Genomic DNA, 15,090 nt, shown 5'->3' with positions numbered 1-15,090 from the left:
GGATTCCTTCTCCGGAGCGGAATATCCGTTGCGGGTTATCCCAGGTGAGTTATCTGCTGTGGATTATGCCGGGTGGACCCCCTGGTGTAGGTCATCCCCACCCGTGTCCCCCCGTGCACCTTTGTACCCACACATGGCTGCCGTCCGTCCGTCCGTCCGTGTCCGTCTCCTCCCCCCTGTCCTCCTCTGCGTGTCTCTCCGCCCTCCCGAGTGCTCTCCACCCGAACGTCCCCCCACACAAGGTTTTTCCCCCCGTGCGGGTTTTTTTTTTTTTTTTTCCCTGGGCCGTGCCCCCCGCGTCCCCTGCCCTCCAGTCTCGCGCCCCCGCTCCCCTGCTCCACCCCTCCCCTAACCCCTTTGCTTCTGGACCCCCAGCTCCGCACGGGCCACGGGCAGCCTGGGGAGCTTCACCCCGAGCCGTTCCTTTCCCCCCTGGGCAGCAGCGGTTCTGCCGCTGCTACAGGCAGGCGCTTTCTGGACGGGCGAGGGGCTGGGACGACCGGAGGCTGCCGCACGCTCCGGTCCGAGCGAGACGCTGTTCCCGGGGGACCTGGCGCAGGGAAAGGCGAGGGACTCTCCGCGCTGCCGGCGGCTCTTCAGAAGGGAACCGCGCTCTGGTTTTAGCGGCAGAAGGTGTCGGTCGGGCAGCCGCGTAGCACTGTGCTGAGCGACGGGGCAGGCGTCTGGCTTGTTGGAGTCCAGGCGCGTTTCTCGCCTCGCAGTCTCGATGCCAAAACAAGCAGGGGGTTCAGGTTCCCAAAGCCTTTGGACGTGGGAGCAAGATGACAGCTAGGTCTCTAGCAGCACGGTATTTCAGCCGTGTTGCTTGCTGCAAATGGCTTGCAGGCCAGGAGATGTCTGAAACAAAGAAAGGGAGCGTGCCAGGGGTCTGAAACAAAGAAAGGGAGCGTGGAAGTGGTTGTTTGAAGGCGGCAAATGAGGCAGCCGAAGGAAGCGAGCGGCTCAGCCGCCCCCTCGGCGGACCAGCCCCTTCAGCCTCCCGAGTTTGGCGCGCCGCAGGCGGTCAAAGCGCAGGCGCCGCGCTCGCTGGCGGGAGCGGCAGGGAGCGCAGAGCTGCGCTGCCGTCCAGAGCGGCGAGGGAACCGGCAGGGCTCTAGGGCCATCTGGTGCGGCCAGCCGACGGGCCTCTTTGCTTTCCCTGTTTCACGTCTAATTCCTTTGCGTGCCGCAGGGCAGGGTGGTAAGTAACATCGCGCAGGTCTTATTTAAGTGGCAAGCCCTGCGCGGGAGGCCCGGGGCGTGCGCAGGATGAGCGGAGGGCACCGCGGCAGAGCCCGAGGGTCACCGGCGTATCGCTCGCTCGCAGATCGCGCGCTTGCCGGCGGTCTGCTCGCGTGCACCGCTTCCTGATAATCGTAGCTGCCCCTCTCACACAAAGCAGCTTTCAGTATCTCCTCGCGTGCCTTCAGGATGTCATCAGTGTCACTTTTTTTTTCTTTTTTTTTAATAAAATCTCTCCAGGGTCTGTTGGCTCGCTGGTGTCACTCTCCCACCCCTGATGCCACCTGCAGATGAATCCAGCAATCCCGGGGGCTTACTCTGGGGGCAAAAAAGCCGAGCCAAGGCAAAGGTATTGACCAGGTTCCCTGCGCTGCTTCCCCCGGCTGGGTCCTGGGGTGAGGGGCGGGGAGAGATAGGGCCAGCAGCCCTCTGCGAGCTGTCAAGTGCAGTGGACTGAAATGCTCGAGCCGCTTGGGTGCTTTTTGGTGGCGAGGCAATGGCTCTGGCTGCGTGGGCTGTGAGCGGGAGCAGGGGCAGAGAAGGGCGAGGCTTGTGGCCCCCCCCCCCCCCCCCCGTAAGGCGGCGGCGGCTGCGGGCGGCCCAAGGCGGGCCGGGGTGCGAGTCCTTTGTCCCCGCGGGGAGCGCTCGGGGCGCGGGGCTCGGTGTGGTGCTGCCGCCTGGCGTCCAAAAGCGGGTACTGCAGCTCGGGTGGCGCCCGGGGGCGGTGGGGCGTTTTGGCCGTGCCTCGGTGCTGCCGCCTGGCGTCCAAAAGCGGGTACTGCAGGCCGGGAGCCGCGCAGGGGCGGTGGCGTGCACGTGATCCCCGGTGCCGGTGGCCGGTACCGGGCATGCGACAGCGCGGCGCCCGCGGGGCGATGCCGCCGCAGCCGTTGCTGCCTCCCGGTAAGGAAGCGCCGCTCTCGCCGCCCGGGAGGTGCTGGCTGCTGCTGGCACGGCCGCCTCGGCCTCCGCTGCAGCCCCGCCCCGGCCCACGCCCCCGTCCTGGTGTGGAGCGGCCCCGCCCCTAGGGACGGGCCCCGCCCCTGGAGCTCCCCGGCAGGGGAAGGGCACCACCCCTAGTGACAGGCCCCGCCCCTGGAGACCACCCCGTGCGGTGTGTCAGGGCGGAGCTTAGCAGTGGGGGGCGGAGCCGTGCGGTGGTAAGGCGGAGCTTTGCCATGTGAGGGCGGAGCTTCACCGGCGCATGCGCGGTGTGTAGGGGGCGGAGCCTTGCCGCGGGGGGGCGGAGCTTTGCCATGTGAGGGCGGAGCTTTGGCCGAGCATGCGCGCTGTGTCGGGGGCGGAGCTTAGCCGCGGGGGGCGGAGCATTGCGGTGGTAAGGCGGAGCTTTGCCACGTGAGGGCGGAGCCTCACCGGCGCATGCGCAGTGCACGGGGGGCGGAGCTTTGCAGTGGGAGGGCGGAGCTTTGCCCTGAAGGGCGGAGCTTTGGCCGAGCATGCGTGCTGTGTCAGGGGCGGAGCTTAGCCGCGGGGGACGGAGCGCTGCCGTGTGAGGGCGGAGCTCCACGGGCGCATGCGCGCTGTGTCAGGGCGGAGCTTTGCCGCGTGGGGCGGAGCCTTGCCGCGGGGAGGGCGGAGCTTCGCTGGCGCATGCGTGGTGTGTGCAGGGCGGAGCTTTGCTGCAGAGGGCGGGGTTTGCCGCGGGGAGGGCGGAGCTTCGCCAGCGCATGCGCGGTGCGTCGGGGGCGGGAATCGCGCGGTGGGCGGAGGTTCCCCGCGCGGAGGGGCCGGGGTGAGCCCGGGGCGGAGGGGAGCGGAGCGGTCGTTGGGCTGCGGCTGCAGGCAGCGAGGAGGTGAGCGGGGAAAGCCCCGAGGAGGGCGGCGGGAGGCACGGAGCGGGGAGGGTGCGGTGCCGTGTGGGAGCCGGGCGGGCGGAGCTTCCTGGAGCCGGTCCGGGGGGGCGCCGTGCCGCGCCGCTCCGGGGCCGGGCGGCGGGGGGGGCGCCGCGCCGCGCCGAGCCGCGCCGCTCCGGGGCCGGGCGGCGGGGGGGAGCCGCGCCGCGCCGAGCCGCGCCGCTTGTGCCGGGCGGTGGGGGGGCGCCGCGCCGAGCCGCTGAGCTCCGGGGCCGGGCGGTGGGGGGGGCGCCGAGCTGCGCCGAGCCGCTGAGCTCCGGGGCCGCGCGGCGGGGGGGCGCCGAGCCGCGCCGCGCCGAGCCGCTGAGCTCCGGGGCCGCGCGGCGGGGGGGCGCCGAGCCGCGCCGCGCCGAGCCGCTGAGCTCCGGGGCCGCGCGGCGGGGGGGGCGCCGCGCCGCGCCGCTCCGGGGCGGGCGGCGGGGGGGAGCCGCGCCGCGCCGAGCCGCGCCGCTTGTGCCGGGCGGTGGGGGGGCGCCGCGCCGAGCCGCTGAGCTCCGGGGCCGGGCGGCGGGGGGGGCGCCGCGCCGAGCCGCTCCGCTCCGGGGCCGGGCGGCGGGGGGGCGCCGCGCCGCGCCGAGCCGCTGAGCTCCGGGGCCGCGCGGCGGGGGGGGCGCCGCGCCGAGCCGCTGAGCTCCGGGGCCGCGCGGCGGGGGGGCGCCGCGCCGAGCCGCTGAGCTCCGGGGCCGCGCGGCGGGGGGGGCGCCGCGCCGCGCCGAGCCGCTGAGCTCCGGGGCCGCGCGGCGGGGGGGGCGCCGCGCCGAGCCGCTGAGCTCCGGGGCCGCGCGGCGGGGGGGCGCCGCGCCGAGCCGCTGAGCTCCGGGGCCGCGCGGCGGGGGGGCGCCGCGCCGAGCCGCTGAGCTCCGGGGCCGCGCGGCGGGGGGGGCGCCGCGCCGAGCCGCTCCGCTCCGGGGCCGGGCGGTGGGTGGGCGCCGGGTCGGCGCCGGTGGGGGGGGGCCGGCCGGAGCCGGTGGCGGGGGCTGCCCGGAGCCGCGCTGGGGGCTCGGCGGGGCTTCCACGTGCGGCGGTGGCGTAGGGAACGGTGTCCCCGCAGGGTCCAAAAGCAGGGAGGGCTGCGTCTCGCGGCATTTTGGAGCCCGGGGCTTTTGGTCGGCCACGTTGGTTCCCCGGGCCATGCCGGGAGGTGTAGTTTCTACGGCCGTGGCTGCCGGGCAAACCGCTTCTCTTTTTGCCTCCTTCTTTCCAGTGTCACCTTCTGCGTCCCGTGCAGAAAATCCTGCGTGCTTGATTCCGCTCGCTGCTCAGGTAATGGCGCGTCTGGGGCTGCGGGAGCGGGGAGAAACACTTGCCGCTTCAAGGACGCCACGGGTGCGCCACATCAAAGCCAGAGGAAGGGCAAATCTGCTGCCCGTGCAGAAAAGCCGAGGACAAACTGCAGGTAAGAGAGCGCACCTCGTTCCTGCAGTGCTCCCTTGGGAGTTACGGATGTTTGCCTTCCAGGCAAAAGAACAGACTTTGCTCTAGGAGAAATGAAGAGCTGCCTGTTCCCTTCTTTAGGCTCCGGTGTTTCTCTTCTGGTTGGTCGTGCTAATTGGATGGGCGAGCTGGAAATAGCCTTTTGTTTTGATACGCAGAAGTAAATTGTTAGTAATACGTGGTGTCAGTAGAGTTCGTTTTTGAGCACCTAGGTGCCAGTGGAAACGTAAGGAATGAAGCTCGATGGGAACTGATACTTAAGTTTAGTTTTCCGTGATTTTTCTTTGCCATTCGGGCGTGGATGGCACGGTGTCCTGTGGCTCGGTCCACGTTCTGTTCCGTGGAGCCTTCGGTCTAGGACTTTGAAGTAAGGAAGTTTGTCCTTCCAGAAAAGGGCTAGTCGCTCCTAGGATTGAGGTGTGGACTTGCAGAGTCTCTTAGGCACGTGCTCGGAATTGGAGGCGAATTTCACTTGATGTTGCTGCTGTTTGTCTTCACTTTCCTTCCTTTCCCCACGGCTCCATCAGGAGTGGGAGCTCTGAATCATCATTTTGTTTTCAGTCTCGAACACGTTTTTTTACCCAAGGAGGTGCTGCGTTTAGAAGTTAATGAGTTTTGTCACAAACGCGTCGGTCGATGCGATTGCGTTGCGATTGTTAAAACCCGCAAAATAACACCAGTCTTACGGATCTGGCCTATTTCTTCCGAACACGGATTCGTCACGTGCAAATCGGGATACGGGTCGTCTGCGCTTCGTGCTGAGACAGGGATGAGCTTCCAAAGGCAAAAAATACAAGGTCGTGGGGGTTGGTTTTGTTTGTATTTGGGGGCGGGGGGGGGGGTGGATTTAAAAGAAAAAAAAGAGCGCAGTGTTGACTGGTGGCAGCCTGCAGAGCTCTTTTGCTGCCCGACCTCTCCTTTTCCTCTCTTGAACTCCTCTTTCGTGGCTGTAATTGTCGTTTGGAGAAGTTCAGAAGAGCGGTTCAGTGACTTGCCTGGGTCCGTGTGCCAGTAATACCGGGAAGGGAAGCGCTTGAACCGGTAGCAAATCAAGTTGGCTACAAGCAGAGGTTCTGAAGGAAGAACAACGATAGCAACGAAGCAAATAGCAAGTTCCCAAAACATGGGCGCGTGTCAAACGCATCCGAGTTTTATGGCCAAATGTTGTTTGGCAATATGTTCCAAACGGCTATTTTTTCCTTCCCTCGGTTGTAGTCTTTGCAAAACTTCACAAAACCAGGAAGCTTGGGACTCCTACCCAGCTTTATGCTACGGGTTTTTTTTTTCCTCTCTCAGCAGAGTGTCAGCTGCCGCCGTTTCACCGTGGTCGCCCTTTCTTCTGCCGTGAAAGTGCAAGACGGACGGAAAGGCTCCATAGCGGTCTGCGAGTACAAGGTACGTCCGCGATGCGTGTCCGCGTTTTTCCTAAGGCGCTTGTAGTACGGACTTCAAAGTTAACGTCAAGAATGTGCCGGCTCTCCTTCCTTCTGTAGTTTTTCTAGGAACTGTTTTAACGCAGATACTAAAAGTCAAAGGAGGTCTGCGCTGGAGCGTGTTAACGCCTGTGTAAAGTCGGCTTCCCTCCGTTTATTTTGCCTTCCTGAAAGCGCAATCTTGTGTTTCTGTGCGCTTACTAGGAAATGCTATTGGGAAAATAATTGCATCGTAAAAGAGGAAAGACAATGTTTGTGAGAGTTCAGGTGTTCGGAAGAAACAGGCTTTGTTTTTGTCATAAAAGCTGTGTGCTTTTTCAGTCACAAAGTTTTTAAAATATCTTACAGTAGGTCTTGAAAAGCTTACTGCGATACTAGCGTCCGTACTAAAAGCGATCAAGGTCCAAGGAGAGACGTGGACAAAAGAGGAGGAATCGGCGTCGCTTTCCCAAGAAGCATTGCCAGCCTTGTAAGTAGCGACAGCGAGTCCTGACGTGGTTTCGGTGAGTTACTGCTTCGGCAGCATCCTTTTTTCTTAACCTACAGCGTGTGATTTCTTACTTCAGCTGGAAAGAGATTTTCCAGAATGGAAATCTTTCTCATTCAAAGAAGTTGTGTTTTATGAGCTCCCCATCAGAGTGGGGATCTTCAGAGATGATGCGCTTGGCAGTGGAAGTCAGCAGCAGCAAGACTTTCCACTCTCTTAAAAAAAAAAAAAAAAAAAAAAAAAAAAGTCCGTTTGCTTCCGAAGACCCGAGCACAGCACGTCTTCCAGAAGTTGATGGCATCGCTGGTTCTCAGTTGCAACAGCCGAGATGTCATCAACACGCGTTCCTCTGCATGCTTCGGCGCAGCCAGAAGCGTTAGCAAATCTGCCGGTCCTTTTTGGTAGCCTTACGCGTTGCAGCCCCGGGGATTGGATTCTGCCCCCAAAGTAAAACCGTATGGGGGATCTCTTCTGTCATGCATTTTTCTCTCCTAGATGTAACTTTAGGAAAAAAAAGTTAAAATTGGATCTACAAACTGCCTTGCGTTGTTTCAGCTGTAACTGCCAACTAGCTGCGGCGTACAATTGCTTAGGTGTGTTTAAGCAGTTAGGTATTTGTTCTAAACGTTGACCAGGAGAGGCAACTGAACGTTACGGGGTGTTTTCCCCCCCGCTCTTTTGACGGAGTGCTCTGAAGTACTTTCTGTCTGGCTTTCAAGGGTGCGTTTCCCTGGCAGTTCAGCAGTTTCCTTGGCAGTTCAGCAGCATCTCTCTTGGGCGGCGCGGCTGGCCAGATGTCGCTCCTAATGACGTAAGGCGCAAAAAACCCCTGGTCAAATGATAACTGCGTATCTTGGAGACAGATAATCTACTGGTATCGATTCACAGCTGTGCAAGTTAAATTAATGCCAAAGGAAAATCCAGTCCTTCTCCAGCAGAAGTATTTTTATTGGATGTTTATAAACACACGCACAGCTTTTTTAGTATGAAGCGAATTGCTGCGATTTGTCCTTTGCTTTTCCTTTTCCCCTCGAAAGCGTTACGCTTCGCTTCCAGCTTTGTCGACCGAGCCAGCAAGATGTGCAGCAGCAGCTGCGAGGGCCGTAGCTGTTGCGGCGGACCTATAAGCGTAGATTCTGATTGCGGTACGCCCTCGCCCTGCAGCCTCGCAGGGTCGTCTCCCTGCAGCCGTGCCGTAAGGAAGGGGTGAGACGTTTTCCAACGCCGGCAAGAGCGTGTGCTTGTATGCGAAGAACGTGTTTGGAATCGTACCGGTTAGTCTTAATGCTGATGGGAAGCGTTCAGGTCGCTCTAGCTTTTAAAGGATGTCTTGTATTTGGAGCTGACCTGCTTACCTCGAATCCTCCTTGAGCTCAACTGCTCTCCTCTCCCTTGCTCTGACTGAATTCTTCTACTCGCTGCTGTGCTATTTTTTTCACATGCTGAAATATCGCTTGGGCTTTTTGTTTTTCAGGTGTCTTGTTGCAAGCGTCTCGTGATGCTCGCTAGGTACCCCCCGGCCCAGGTTGGCCTGCCTGTCGTGAAGCGTCCCGAGGGTAAGGGGCCGGCCCCGTGCCTGGAGGCTCCCGGCTCTGTCTCCGGCGGGTGCCCCGCGGGTGCGGCAGCGAGGGCTGCGTGGTGGGGCGAGTCCCGGGCCAAGAGGGAGCGGGGAGGTTCGTTGCCCCGGGGAGCCCGTCCCAGCGCGGGAACGGAGGGGGAGCACGGCAGAGCAGAGCCTGAGCGAGAGGTGCGGCACCGTCCCCCGGCAGGCTCCCCCCGCGGCGTGGGGCAGCCACCGGCTTGCGGGACAGGGGCCGGGGGGGGCTGCAGCCGTTTGGGGGGGCTGCCCCCATTTTATTGTTCTGGTGGAGCTCCCCTTTTCGGGGGGGCGCCTACATATGTAAATGGCATTATTAAAGTAGCTGTTTTCCTTGTTTTGTGCCTTTTTTGGGGGGGTGATTAAAAAGTGTGGAGGCATGTGGAGGGGCCTGGGGGGTGATGATGTCATTTGGGGCCCCCCAACGTCACTGGGGGCGGGGGCGTGATGATGAAACAGAGGAGCAGGTGAGTGGGGGATGAAGGTGTCACGGGGAGGTTTCCCCCCAGAGAAGGGGGGTCACAGCCCCAAAATGCCTGAAAACTCGTGTGTGTGTGTGATTAACCATGTTAAGAACTGGAAATATGGGTGCGAGGCATTGCAGTAGAGAAAAATCTCTCGCCTTTATATATATATATATTGAAAAATAATATTCGTTTTTATGTGTGTATATATATACATATGTAAAAGGATTTCAAAATACAAACCTGTACCTGCTATGTTATAGAAATTATTAAAAAATCTCAATGGAGATAGATAGGGTTTTAAAATAAAAAAGAACTTGTCTCTATGTTAAGAAATAAAGGAGTTTAAAATGCAAAAAGAGATGATGTAGGTGAAGGAATTTAAACCAGAAGTCAGTCTGGATAGGTAGAGGTACCTACGCTTACCCTGTGTCACCGAGTAAGCCTAAGTAGGTATCCCGTGTAATCGAAGGAAAGGTTCTATGGAAGTGTAAACAGATAACTAAGTCTAAAGAGGTAGGATTGTAAGTAGATACCGAAGTCTAAAGAGAGAAGTCGAAGATATCAGAGTGTCAAAATATGCAAGTCCAAGAGCAAAATATCCAATATCCAAGAGCAACACAGTTTGGGGCTCCCAGGAAAGCTGAATCCGCCTGGATTTGTGCAGCTGGAAAGCAAGCACAAACACACCACACCGCACACGCACACACTCACACCCCCCACGCCCCCCCGCATTTTAACGCAGAAAACCAAAAATGACCCATTGTTATGATGTGGAAAAGCGCCGGAGAACCCCAGAACTGAATATTTTGGAAAAGCAGAAACGCCCAAGTTTTGTATGATGTAAAAGAAAAAAACAAAAAAGAAGAACAACAACAAACAAAAAAACCCCAAACGAAAAACCCGCACCAATTTGGGCCAAATCTGGGGTGAACCGCAGGCAGTTTGAGGGGCATTGCTGGGGATTATCTGGCGTGGATTCCTTCTCCGGAGCGGAATATCCGTTGCGGGTTATCCCAGGTGAGTTATCTGCTGTGGATTATGCCGGGTGGACCCCCTGGTGTAGGTCATCCCCACCCGTGTCCCCCCGTGCACCTTTGTACCCACACATGGCCGCCGTCCGTCCGTCCGTCCGTGTCCGTCTCCTCCCCCCGTCCTCCTCTGCGTGTCTCTCCGCCCTCCCGAGTGCTCTCCACCCGAACGTCCCCCCACACAAGGTTTTTCCCCCCGTGCGGGTTTTTTTTTTTTTTTCCCTGGGCCGTGCCCCCCGCGTCCCCTGCCCTCCAGTCTCGCGCCCCCGCTCCCCTGCTCCACCCCTCCCCTAACCCCTTTGCTTCTGGACCCCCAGCTCCGCACGGGCCACGGGCAGCCTGGGGAGCTTCACCCCGAGCCGTTCCTTTCCCCCCTGGGCAGCAGCGGTTCTGCCGCTGCTACAGGCAGGCGCTTTCTGGACGGGCGAGGGGCTGGGACGACCGGAGGCTGCCGCACGCTCCGGTCCGAGCGAGACGCTGTTCCCGGGGGACCTGGTGCAGGGAAAGGCGAGGGACTCTCCGCGCTGCCGGCGGCTCTTCAGAAGGGAACCGCGCTCTGGTTTTAGCGGCAGAAGGTGTCGGTCGGGCAGCCGCGTAGCACTGTGCTGAGCGACGGGGCAGGCGTCTGGCTTGTTGGAGTCCAGGCGCGTTTCTCGCCTCGCAGTCTCGATGCCAAAACAAGCAGGGGGTTCAGGTTCCCAAAGCCTTTGGACGTGGGAGCAAGATGACAGCTAGGTCTCTAGCAGCACGGTATTTCAGCCGTGTTGCTTGCTGCAAATGGCTTGCAGGCCAGGAGATGTTGAGAGGGGTCTGAAACAAAGAAAGGGAGCGTGGAAGTGGTTGTTTGAAGGCGGCAAATGAGGCAGCCGAAGGAAGCGAGCGGCTCAGCCGCCGCCTCGGCGGACCAGCCCCTCCAGCCTCCCGAGTCTGGCGCGCTGCAGGCGGCCAAGCGCAGGCGCCGTGCTCGCTGGCGGCAGCTTTCAGTATCTCCTCGCGTTTTGTTTTTTTTTTGTTTTTTTTTTTTTTTTTTTTTAATAAAATCTCTCCAAGGTCTGTTGGCTCGCTGGTGTCACTCTCCCACCCCTGATGCCACCTGCAGATGAATCCAGCAATCCCGGGGGCTTACTCTGGGGGCAAAAAAGCCGAGCCAAGGCAAAGGTATTGACCAGGTTCCCTGTGCTGCTTCCCCCGGCTGGGTCCTGGGGTGAGGGGCGGGGAGAGAAAGGGCCAGCAGCCCTCTGCGAGCTGTCAAGTGCAGAGGACTGAAATGCTCGAGCCGCTTGGGTGCTTTTTGGTGGCGAGGCAATGGCTCTGGCTGCGTGGGCTGTGAGCGGGAGCAGGGGCAGAGAAGGGCGAGGCTTGTGGCCCCCCCCCCCCCCCCGTAAGGCGGCGGCGGCTGCGGGCGGCCCAAGGCGGGCCGGGGTGCGAGTCCTTTGTCCCCGCGGGGAGCGCTCGGGGCGCGGGGCTCGGTGTGGTGCTGCCGCCTGGCGTCCAAAAGCGGGTACTGCAGCTCGGGTGGCGCCCGGGGGCGGTGGGGCGTTTTGGCCGTGCCTCGGTGCTGCCGCCTGGCGTCCAAAAGCGGGTACTGCAGGCCGGGAGCCGCGCAGGGGCGGTGGCGTGCACGTGATCCCCGGTGCCGGTGGCCGGTACCGGGCATGCGACAGCGCGGCGCCCGCGGGGCGATGCCGCCGCAGCCGTTGCTGCCTCCCGGTAAGGAAGCGCCGCTCTCGCCGCCCGGGAGGTGCTGGCTGCTGCTGGCACGGCCGCCTCGGCCTCCGCTGCAGCCCCGCCCCGGCCAACGCCCCCGTCCTGGTGTGGAGCGGCCCCGCCCCTAGGGACGGGCCCCGCCCCTGGAGCTCCCCGGCAGGGGAAGGGCACCACCCCTAGCGACAGGCCCCGCCCCTGGAGACCACCCCGTGCGGTGTGTCAGGGCGGAGCTTAGCAGCGGGGGGGCGGAGCCGTGCGGTGGTAAGGCGGAGCTTTGCCATGTGAGGGCGGAGCTTCACCGGCGCATGCGCGGTGTGTAGGGGGCGGAGCCTTGCCGCGGGGGGGCGGAGCTTTGCCATGTGAGGGCGGAGCTTTGGCCGAGCATGCGCGCTGTGTCGGGGGCGGAGCTTAGCCGCGGGGGGCGGAGCGTTGCGGTGGTAAGGCGGAGCTTTGCCGCGTGAGGGCGGAGCCTCACCGGCGCATGCGCAGTGCACGGGGGGCGGAGCTTTGCAGTGGGAGGGCGGAGCTTTGCCCTGAAGGGCGGAGCTTTGGCCGAGCATGCGTGCTGTGTCAGGGGCGGAGCTTAGCCGCGGGGGACGGAGCGCTGCCGTGTGAGGGCGGAGCTCCACGGGCGCATGCGCGCTGTGTCAGGGCGGAGCTTTGCCGCGTGGGGCGGAGCCTTGCCGCGGGGAGGGCGGAGCTTCGCTGGCGCATGCGTGGTGTGTGCAGGGCGGAGCTTTGCTGCAGAGGGCGGGGTTTGCCGCGGGGAGGGCGGAGCTTCGCCAGCGCATGCGCGGTGCGTCGGGGGCGGGAATCGCGCGGTGGGCGGAGGTTCCCCGCGCGGAGGGGCCGGGGTGAGCCCGGGGCGGAGGGGAGCGGAGCGGTCGTTGGGCTGCGGCTGCAGGCAGCGAGGAGGTGAGCGGGGAAAGCCCCGAGGAGGGCGGCGGGAGGCACGGAGCGGGGAGGGTGCGGTGCCGTGTGGGAGCCGGGCGGGCGGAGCTTCCTGGAGCCGGTCCGGGGGGGCGCCGTGCCGCGCCGCTCCGGGGCCGGGCGGCGGGGGGGCGCCGCGCCGCGCCGAGCCGCGCCGCTCCGGGGCCGGGTGGCGGGGGGGAGCCGCGCCGCGCCGAGCCGCGCCGCTTGTGCCGGGCGGTGGGGGGGCGCCGCGCCGAGCCGCGCCGCTCCGGGGCCGCGCGGCGGGGGGGCGCCGAGCCGCGCCGCGCCGAGCCGCTGAGCTCCGGGGCCGCGCGGCGGGGGGGCGCCGAGCCGCGCCGCGCCGAGCCGCTGAGCTCCGGGGCCGCGCGGCGGGGGGGGCGCCGCGCCGAGCCGCTGAGCTCCGGGGCCGCGCGGCGGGGGGGGCGCCGCGCCGAGCCGCTGAGCTCCGGGGCCGCGCGGCGGGGGGGGCGCCGCGCCGAGCCGCTGAGCTCCGGGGCCGCGCGGCGGGGGGGCGCCGCGCCGAGCCGCTGAGCTCCGGGGCCGCGCGGCGGGGGGGCGCCGCGCCGAGCCGCTCCGCTCCGGGGCCGGGCGGTGGGTGGGGGCCGGCCGGAGCCGGTGGCGGGGGCTGCCCGGAGCCGCGCTGGGGGCTCGGCGGGGCTTCCACGTGCGGCGGTGGCGTAGGGAACGGTGTCCCCGCAGGGTCCAAAAGCAGGGAGGGCTGCGTCTCGCGGCATTTTGGAGCCCGGGGCTTTTGGTCGGCCACGTTGGTTCCCCGGGCCATGCCGGGAGGTGTAGTTTCTACGGCCGTGGCTGCCGGGCAAACCGCTTCTCTTTTTGCCTCCTTCTTTCCAGTGTCACCTTCTGCGTCCCGTGCAGAAAATCCTGCGTGCTTGATTCCGCTCGCTGCTCAGGTAATGGCGCATCTGGGGCTGCGGGAGCGGGGAGAAACACTTGCCGCTTCAAGGACGCCACGGGTGCGCCACATCAAAGCCAGAGGAAGGGCAAATCTGCTGCCCGTGCAGAAAAGCCGAGGACAAACTGCAGGTAAGAGAGCGCACCTCGTTCCTGCAGTGCTCCCTTGGGAGTTACGGATGTTTGCCTTCCAGGCAAAAGAACAGACTTTGCTCTAGGAGAAATGAAGAGCTGCCTGTTCCCTTCTTTAGGCTCCGGTGTTTCTCTTCTGGTTGGTCATGCTAATTGGATGGGCGAGCTGGAAATAGCCTTTTGTTTTGATACGCAGAAGTAAATTGTTAGTAATACGCGGTGTCAGTAGAGTTCGTTTTTGAGCACCTAGGTGCCAGTGGAAACGTAAGGAATGAAGCTCGATGGGAACTGATACTTAAGTTTAGTTTTCCGTGATTTTTCTTTGCCATTCGGGCGTGGATGGCACGGTGTCCTGTGGCTCGGTCCACGTTCTGTTCCGTGGAGCCTTCGGTCTAGGACTTTGAAGTAAGGAAGTTTGTCCTTCCAGAAAAGGGCTAGTCGCTCCTAGGATTGAGGTGTGGACTTGCAGAGTCTCTTAGGCACGTGCTCGGAATTGGAGGCGAATTTCACTTGATGTTGCTGCTGTTTGTCTTCACTTTCCTTCCTTTCCCCACGGCTCCATCAGGAGTGGGAGCTCTGAATCATCATTTTGTTTTCAGTCTCGAACACGTTTTTTTACCCAAGGAGGTGCTGCGTTTAGAAGTTAATGAGTTTTGTCACAAACGCGTCGGTCGATGCGATTGCGTTGCGATTGTTAAAACCCGCAAAATAACACCAGTCTTACGGATCTGGCCTATTTCTTCCGAACACGGATTCGTCACGTGCAAATCGGGATACGGGTCGTCTGCGCTTCGTGCTGAGACAGGGATGAGCTTCCAAAGGCAAAAAATACAAGGTCGTGGGGGTTGGTTTTGTTTGTATTTGGGGGCGGGGGGGGGGGTGGATTTAAAAGAAAAAAAAGAGCGCAGTGTTGACTGGTGGCAGCCTGCAGAGCTCTTTTGCTGCCCGACCTCTCCTTTTCCTCTCTTGAACTCCTCTTTCGTGGCTGTAATTGTCGTTTGGAGAAGTTCAGAAGAGCGGTTCAGTGACTTGCCTGGGTCCGTGTGCCAGTAATACCGGGAAGGGAAGCGCTTGAACCGGTAGCAAATCAAGTTGGCTACAAGCAGAGGTTCTGAAGGAAGAACAACGATAGCAACGAAGCAAATAGCAAGTTCCCAAAACATGGGCGCGTGTCAAACGCATCCGAGTTTTATGGCCAAATGTTGTTTGGCAATATGTTCCAAACGGCTATTTTTTCCTTCCCTCGGTTGTAGTCTTTGCAAAACTTCACAAAACCAGGAAGCTTGGGACTCCTACCCAGCTTTATGCTACGGGTTTTTTTTTTCCTCTCTCAGCAGAGTGTCAGCTGCCGCCGTTTCACCGTGGTCGCCCTTTCTTCTGCCGTGAAAGTGCAAGACGGACGGAAAGGCTCCATAGCGGTCTGCGAGTACAAGGTACGTCCGCGATGCGTGTCCGCGTTTTTCCTAAGGCGCTTGTAGTACGGACTTCAAAGTTAACGTCAAGAATGTGCCGGCTCTCCTTCCTTCTGTAGTTTTTCTAGGAACTGTTTTAACGCAGATACTAAAAGTCAAAGGAGGTCTGCGCTGGAGCGTGTTAACGCCTGTGTAAAGTCGGCTTCCCTCCGTTTATTTTGCCTTCCTGAAAGCGCAATCTTGTGTTTCTGTGCGCTTACTAGGAAATGCTATTGGGAAAATAATTGCATCGTAAAAGAGGAAAGACAATGTTTGTGAGAGTTCAGGTGTTCGGAAGAAACAGGCTTTGTTTTTGTCATAAAAGCTGTGTGCTTTTTCAGTCACAAAGTTTTTAAAATATCTTACAGTAGGTCTTGAAAAGCTTACTGCGAT

Source organism: Platalea leucorodia (assembly GCF_965183815.1).
Source record: "Platalea leucorodia genome assembly, chromosome: 11".
In the NCBI taxonomy this organism is placed as follows: Eukaryota; Metazoa; Chordata; class Aves; order Pelecaniformes; family Threskiornithidae; genus Platalea; species Platalea leucorodia.
The sequence above is the reverse complement of the archived record's forward strand: the minus strand, read 5'-3'. Positions refer to the sequence as shown.